The sequence below is a fragment of the Eumetopias jubatus genome, unplaced genomic scaffold, assembly GCF_037043125.1.
Source record: "Eumetopias jubatus isolate StellerSeaLion01/CBP00866 unplaced genomic scaffold, mEumJub1_p1.0 scaffold_10, whole genome shotgun sequence".
NCBI lineage: Eukaryota > Metazoa > Chordata > Mammalia > Carnivora > Otariidae > Eumetopias > Eumetopias jubatus.
Genome location: NW_028274816.1, coordinates 72,075,791 through 72,084,210, shown reverse-complemented (window position 1 = coordinate 72,084,210; position 8,420 = coordinate 72,075,791).

Sequence of the window (8,420 nt, the reverse complement as noted above, 5' to 3'; positions counted from 1 at the left end):
GTTCAGGAAAGTTTGTCAAATTCCAGAGAAACATTCCCAAAGTTACCTCTGGAACTTATTGTTAAGATTATCTACACACTGGGGTACATGGTTGGCTCAGTTGGTTGAGCATCTGACTCTTGATTTCAGCTCAAGTCATGACCTTGAGGTCCTGGGATCAAGTCCCCTGTTGGGGTCCCACCTCAGTGGCGAGTCTGAGTCTGCTTGTCTCCCTCTGCCCCTCCTTCACACCCACCTCTCTCAAATAAATAAATAAATAAATCTTTAAAAAAAAAAAGATTATCTACACATGAGGGCATTTTTCCTACCAAATAACTGGCTGGTGCATGATGTTTCACTTAAATAAATAAATGAGTGGATAAAACAAATGTTAACCTTTTAATACATTGAGATGGGGTTATCACTCAACAATATTATGCACCAAATAGTATATCTTTAGTAAGAAAGCAAATAACTATGTCAGCCCAGAGTGAGCTACATTATGTATAAAAAAGCATAAAAAGCCCAAATGCATAAATTTTTCCTCTAAAAATACATGAAAGGAAGCATGCTATTATATTGTTTTTTCACCTTGATTTTTAAAAATATCATATTATAGGGCGCCAGGGTGGCTCAGGCAGTTAAGCATCTGCCTTTGGCTTAGGTCATGATCCTGGCGTCCTGGGATCCAGTCCCGCATGGGGCTCCCTGCTGAGCAGGGAGTCTGCTTCTCCCTCGCCTTCTGCCTCTCCCCCTGCTTGTGCTCTCTCTGTCAAATAAATAAAATCCTTTAAAAAAATAAAATAAATAAAAATATCATATCATATTAGGAGATCATTCTATATCAATGCCTACAAAGCTTCCTTATTTCCCTATGATTCCATTGCATAGATTGGCACTGACATATTTTCCCAGTCACCTGCTGATGGAAATGGAGGTCTACTGTTATAGACAAAGATGCAATGACTAACCATGCATTCAGGTTATTTTGTAAATCTGAGGGCACGTGAGTCTGTGGGGCAGATTCTGAGAAGCCAACTCTCTGGACAAAGGGTGTATGTGTTTGTGATTTTGATAGATTGTGCCCAGTTGCTTACTGAAGGAAGCTGTATCAATTTACACACCCCTGCCATTTACGAGAGGGCCCCATCCCCACTCTGGGACCGTATATGTGCCCAGAGAGGTCTGTGAAAAGCATAGAAGACTTGGATCCTTTCTGGACGAAGGTAACCACTGTTTTGGAATAAGACACAAGGACCCAGGCAAGTTGGCTTATGGGGAAAACAGGACTGGTTTCTGGTTCAGAGGGTTGTGAATGTTCTGGAATGCATGCTCACAGCGCCAAGCTCAGGTATGCATGTAGGCGCATGTAGGGAGCTATAATTGACTGAGTAGGTAGGTACCCATTGCCTAAAGTACATTTTGGCAGCATGCATGCTAACATTTCAGGGGCTGCATCTCTTGCCCTCAGAGCCTCGGGCCAAGGCATTCTTTGGCTACTGGACCAGTTGATTCTTAGCTGGGTTTTTGTTTTTTTTTCTTTTTTGAAGGAAGGTGGTGGGGGGGCCCACATATCAGGAGTGATTTCTGTACAATTGATGAGCTCAGCAGTGGCATGGGTCCAATTTCGTCATTAAGGCCATGTGTACATGATGTGAAAACAGCCCGTGAATTCCATGCGTTCAAGATATTTGGTCTGTTTGCAGCGGCGGGGAGGGTGTGGGTCGGGGGATAGATCAGTTAAACTGATTGTTAGATTTAATTGACGGGCGGCTTGAATTGATGAGACAGTTCCATTAAAATGGTCGATCCAATTAAGCTTGTAAGATGATTGAAAATACAGGATCAATCGCTTCTGGTGTGTACTGTTTTCACTCAGCGTAGGCTGAGGAGTGGGAGTTCCTGCCCGGTTTCTGTGCCACGGCTCCCGTTGTAATACCTGGGTGGCCAGTGCGTGGCCGGGGCTGGGCGGGGACTTTCCAAAGAGTGGCATTCAGTCTGGGAAAAGCCCAGGCAATGCAAACAGTCTGCCTCGGTAATAAGCAAGAAGTGTGCTTTCCCATCGTTTTCACTGTATATTTTGAATCACAAAAAGTTAGGGCTAGCGTAATCTTTTTTAGAGTTTAGACGTCTAAAGGACTTAAGCCAGTCCTGTAAAAACGGTGATATAATATATGTTTGTTGTCATTATTTTAGTTAACGTGTATTTTTTTAAAGTATTTATTTACTTACTTATCTTTAGTCATCTCTACACCCAAGGTGGGTCTCAAACTCACAACCTGGGTGTCCATTAAGAGTCCCACGCTCTTTGAGCCTGCCAGGAGTCCCTGTTACCATTATTACATGCGTTCATTCTCCTAAGCTCATCACCCCAAGAAACTCTTGGTTAATTTCCTTAACATTTCGGCACAAGCTACTACCAGATATCGCAGAGCCATGTCATTCGCCAGTGGTTAAATAATGAGCATCGTGCTTTTTCACTCAGTCTCCAATTGGAAATAGTGCCTTCTATATAAAGAGCCAAGCTTAGCAACATTAAATAATGGATTAGACATCATAGTAATGCTTTTCCATTGTGGAAAAAAACAGCCATGCCAAATGTGGAGACAAAAGAAAAAGAAAAAAAAAATCTCCAGAGTCAATCCTTCTGGCCAAATTATGTTATTATCCACCTAAAAGTTTTGGTGAGAAGAGGTGAATAAGAGTAAATCAAATTGGTGATGGGTATTAAGGAGGGCACGTTCTGCATGGAGCACTGGGTGTTATGCACAAACAATGAATCATGGAACACTACATCAAGAACTAATGATGTAATGTATGGTGATTAACATAACAATAAAAAATTAAAAAAAAAAAGAGTAAATCAAATTAAACCTGTATTTTAGGACTAGTTCCTCCCTGTACTGTAAGAAAACTGAGCATATACTATCAAAAAAGCACTTAAGCAAGAACAGTGTGGTTGGTGTCTTCTCGATCCTAATTGCACGAGTACATTTTACTGGAATCTTTTCTTTTAATTTGGGAATAAAGCTTTTCCACAGCTCTGAATCATCAGATCAAAATCCTTCAGTTATCTGGGTCTTAATTCTCTCTCCTAGGAGGGAGAGTTTATCTGATGCTGCTTTTGGCAGACGTAAGGGAAAGCCCTCGTTTTCCTTACAAATATTCACATTAACTCCTCAGGTTTAAGAGATACAGAAGCTTGTCTCAGTGTGACAGGTGTCTCTGAGACAGTGGGGTCCAATTTCAGCCCGAGGGCCTTTGCAATGATAACTGTCAGGCGAAGCTGACCTGCCTTTGGAGTTGGGGGGTGAAATGAGTTGATTCCTTTTTTTTTTTTCTTTCTGCTGTTGTTTTTATGAACTGAATTGGAAATAAAACGGTTCCCTTAACAAGTGGCTATTTAAAAACCCTGCTTCCAACATTGAGTGTGTCGTTGATACACCACCACGTAGGCCAAAGAATGTGTTTTGAAAGAACCAAGCTGCCTTTCAGCAAAAATAATTTTAAGGGAAAAGTAAATATAATTTTACTGGAAAAATACAATCAATGAGATACAAGAAGCGAGGGATACCAAGTTTGGCCCCCACAGTCTCAATCCCACAGAATCATCGTATTGAGCACCTACGGTGAGTGTGAGTCTGGCATTTCTCTTTAGCCCAGGTAAGGGCAACTGAGTGGTACATACGGGGGAGAGGGAGTCGGGTTAGGGACAGAAGGGAATGAAGGAAAAGAAGTAGAAGGATTCCTAAGCTCAGTTTCCCTTGATTTCTCTAGAATTATTTTTATTGTGTAAAATATATAACATAATACGATAATAATATACGTATAATAATACGGTAATATAAACACGAAATTTACCATGTTAACCATTTTAAGAGTGCAATTCAGTGGTGTTCGTTGTACTCACAATGTTGTACAACCATCACCACTGTCTATTGCCAAAACTTCTTCATTCCACAGGGAGAAACTCTGGAACCAAAGGAATAGTGCCCCATCCCTTCACCCCTGGTGCTGGATAACCTTCATTCTACTTTGTGTCTCCATGAATGTGCCTCTTCTGGTTCCGCATACAAGTGGAATCCTGTGATATCTGTCTCTTTGTGTCTGGTTTAGCTCACATAGCGTGGAGTGTCAGAACTCCGTTCCTTTTTGTGGCTGAATAATATTCCACCGTATGGGTTCAGCACATTCTGTTCCTCCATTTGTCTGTTGATGGATACGCAAGTTGCTTTTCCTTCTTATATTGTCAATGCTGCTATGGCCATCGGCATACAAGTATATCTGTCCAAGTCCCTGCTTTTAGCTCCTTTGGGTAAAATATCTAGAAGAAGCAGTTCCCCTTTTAAAAGTTACCTTTCCAGGCATCGCAGGTAGACTGGCCCTACATTGTCGAAGTGGGAACAGCCGATTCCATATCAGGAAAGCGAACCAAGAATTAACAACAGAGCGTTTTTATTTTGGGTTTTAAACTGGAGACAGACTTTAAGGGGAAAAAAAATCCAAATAAAAGAAAGGGCTCCCGTTTTCCCCTCTGTCTTCTCATTCCTTCCCCCAGCCCCCAAAGCACTGCAGACACCCCCCTCTCTCCTCTCAAGTATGTGGCCTCCTGTGTTTATAAGGCTACTCTGCAGAACGATTGCTCCTCTAGGACTTTATTAATGACATTTACGATTCCCATAATAACTAAACCGTGCTGTTCTCCCAATGCCAGGCCTTGGAGAAGTCATTACCCTGGTGATCACAACAAAACTGAACTCTAACGGGCTGCCTGCTGGTACAATACACTGCAAGTAACTCCCTGTGTTCTGGCAGTAAAAACAAATTAAATTAAAGATCCCTGTTCACCAAAGGCCTAATTCTAATTTTTGCAAAGTTTCCATTAAACAATATTGTCTACGGAAAACACACAGTAACATGCTCCCCACTGGGAACTAAATGGAAAAGAAATTCCAATAGGAGAATTATTAAATTTCCCCATTAATTTTGTGTTGTACCCTCTTAGCATTTATTAATAATATTAGGAAGATTCAAAGATCTGTCCTTTTCGAATTCTGTAAAGCATTTATGGAAATTGCATTTCCATCCGGGAGATGTGAATTGCTGAAAATCAGAGATGAACAAAACAGTAGATTAAAAGGAGTTTGCTTTGGTAATAAATATAGTAATGGAGTTTCTTCCTTTTATTAATGGCATGGAAACATTTCAGGGGATATTTTAATATTGTGTTCCCCTGAAGAACCTCAGTCCAAGTAGGTTTTCTTCTAGCATTTAATGACAGTGGTTTTCACCTTGCCTTTGATTTAGCAGTCCTTGGAAACAGTGCATGGTGTCTGGGAAAAAACAGGTGTGGTTTCCACACTGCTGGGGGCAGGGATAAAATGGCGCCTCTGGGAGAAGGTGGGTGGGCTTCCCACACTGATCTGCAGCTTGGTTGATTGTTACTGCAAGGCTCCAGGGAATTATTCCATTTCTTCCATTCCCTTTTATTTGAGATGGATTCTAGGGTTCTCAGACCGTATTTCCCAGGTATCTGGGAGCAGCATTGTGCTTAAACAAGGAGGTGGCAGAACGGGAGATGGAGACTTCTGGAGCCCCTGCGAGGTACCAGGGACTATAAACTGGATGCTTTTAATATATCTTGCTTTATTTTGATTCTCACAGGAGACCTCTAAGGTACATATTTTTGCTCTATGTTATGGATAAGAAAACCTGCCCAAGCTCACAGCTTTTCAGTGACGAACTCTCATTCATTCATTCATTTAAACACTCAGCTACTATTTTGTGATATTGATTTGCTCTAGGTGTGGCGCCAGGCTCTGGGGTTAAACAATCGTGACCAACGTAGGTGTTTTTTATGAAGTGGGAGGGAAAAACAGAAGCAGCAATCCCAATAAAGAATGAGAGAACATGGAAGCACTTGACATGGCTTCAAATCCAGGAGTGACCAATTCCAAATCCCATTCTCTTTCCCCTAAACCCTGGTGGATCTACTGACGTAGATGGACGATTTCGTGAATCACTTTGGTACCCAAAGCATCTTGATCTACAATTGCTACCACAAGGACTCAGAACAGATGCGTAGACCCTTGGCATCTGCTGTTCCCAGGGGCTGCTCTTGAAGTGTCATTCAGCTTTTGGAGTCCACAAGTCTACAAGCCCTTGGGTTTAGGTAAATGAGGATCCTCAGGGCTAAGCAGGAGCTGGAATCAATCCAAGTGTTGGAGGCCATCAAGAAGAGTCTTCTAGGGTCTCTTTTGGGATGTTCATAATCCCTGGCAAAGCAGGGGGTATCATGTCCAATAAGGCTTGCTTGGGTCTGAAGGAAAAGCAAGCAAGTTATCATCCAGATGTTCTGGCCATCTAAAGGAAGCCCCATCTGGCCTTCTCTGAGTGGGCCAGAAATATGTCTTAGTGATACATCATTGGGGCAAACGAACAAGGTTGTCTTGCCCAGTGACATTCTTGAGGAGAATAACTGGGCTGCTATAATCAGAGTTTCTAGAAACTTAGGAAATCAAGATGGTCCGAGGAGCTGTAAGAAGCAGCTCATTAATATATCAGAGGACTTAATAATGCCGTGTCGGGTCCGTTGTCCATCGGGGGTGTGGAGGTTTGGACTGGAGCACTGGGACTTGACCAGCATATCAGATACCACGGGCCTCTGGCCCTCTGTTCCCTTTGCTTCATTCTGTGGACTCTTCCTTTCCTCTTCTGATTTGTGTCTTTCCCTTATTTCATCATAATCTATATCTTAGGTTGGGTCCCCCGGAGCAGAGAGGAGGCCAAAGATGGATGAGAATGTGAATTCTATTTGAAAGGGTTCTCAGCAAAAGCTAGTAGGGAACTAAGGAGATGGGACCAGGACAGGAAGAAGGCCAAGGTGACAGTGATACCTTGCAAAGTCCCATGGAGGGTGACATTGGCCACGTGCTTGCAAGGGACAGCGAAGATCATACCCGACAATCATCCCTACTGGGGGCAAGGAACCACACAACTTGTGGAGTTCATCCTTGCGTGGCTGGTGAAGGGCTGGTTGCCAGGCACTTCCAGCTCTCGGGGCTCTCAGGAAAGTGACAGGGAAATTTGGGTGCCGGTCATTGGTGAAAGCACTTGGGCAGCTGGTGTGCCTGACAGTGGAGAAGGACCACGGTGGAGAAGGGCAGTGTTTATCGCATCATAAGAATGATTCATGCAGGCACTCTTTGTTATTTATGTTATTTATTGTGATGTTTTATGACCTTTTTTTCTTAAAAAGCAGGTGGGTTGGGTGTTGCATATTTAAAAAAACACACACACAAATTTACTGTAGTGGCCTGGTGTTTTATCTGCAAGTTCTGGTGATTTTTTTCTTTTTGCTGTTCCTCTACAGCAGGGCTTCTCAACGTGTGGTCCTGAGGCCAGTGGAGCCAGTATTGTGGGGACACTTGTTAGAAATGCAGATTCTCAGGCTGCACCCCAGCCCTCTCCGAAACTCTGGCAGGAGGACAGTAATCCAGATTTTAACAACTTCTTCTGGTGATTCTGATGTTTCTGAAAGCTAGAGAAACATGGCTTTCTGGACTGGGCAAGAGTTACAGAGATAAGAAAGAAAGAGGGGAAATTCACATTTAGTGAACACCTACTTTATGCTAAATAGAGTCCTAAGTACTTCATATTCATGACCTCATTTATTACTTATGACTCCTACCTTTGCATGAAGTAAACATCGTAAGCCCCATTTTCACCAACTAAGAAGCTGAAGGTCAGGAACACAAACTGACTTGCCTATAGTTAGAGTCAAAGTCAGGATTTGAACCCAGGTCTGATGTTAAAGACCATGCCTTTTCTAGTGCATTGTGCTGCATTTGGAAACTAGATTCCAGAGAGTGGGGTTTATGGTGAAAACTGGAGACAAGCACAGACCTGTAAGCATAGCCTTAGAGGGGATGCAGTCTTGCCTGGGGCTCTGGCTCTGATCCCCCAAGTGCACATGGGCTGTAGCAGGGAGCAGTCAAGTCCAGGGGAGGAGCATAGTGGGGGAGTGTGAATCACCATCACAGTGGATGTGAGCTGAGAATCTCTTTCTTTCAAATATTCTGGAGAAAGTTGAGCCTGAAAGGGAGTAGGGGGATGCTAACTGGCTTCTGCTATTATGAGAATAGGGGATGCCCATACAGCAGATATTTGGCTTTGTGATAACAACAAAATGATAATTACATAATCATGTGTTAGTGATAGTGGAGGTGGTGATGGTGATTGTGGTGCTGGTGATGGTGGAGGTGGGTGGTGGTGGTTGATGGTGGAGGTGGTGGTGGTGATGGTGGATGATGGTGGAGGTGGTGATGGTGATGGAGGTGGTGGTGGTGATAGTGGAGGTGGTATTGATGGTGGAGGTGGTGGTGATGGTGGAGGTGGTGGTGGTGATGGTGGAGGTGGGTGGTGGTGGTGGAGGTGGGTGG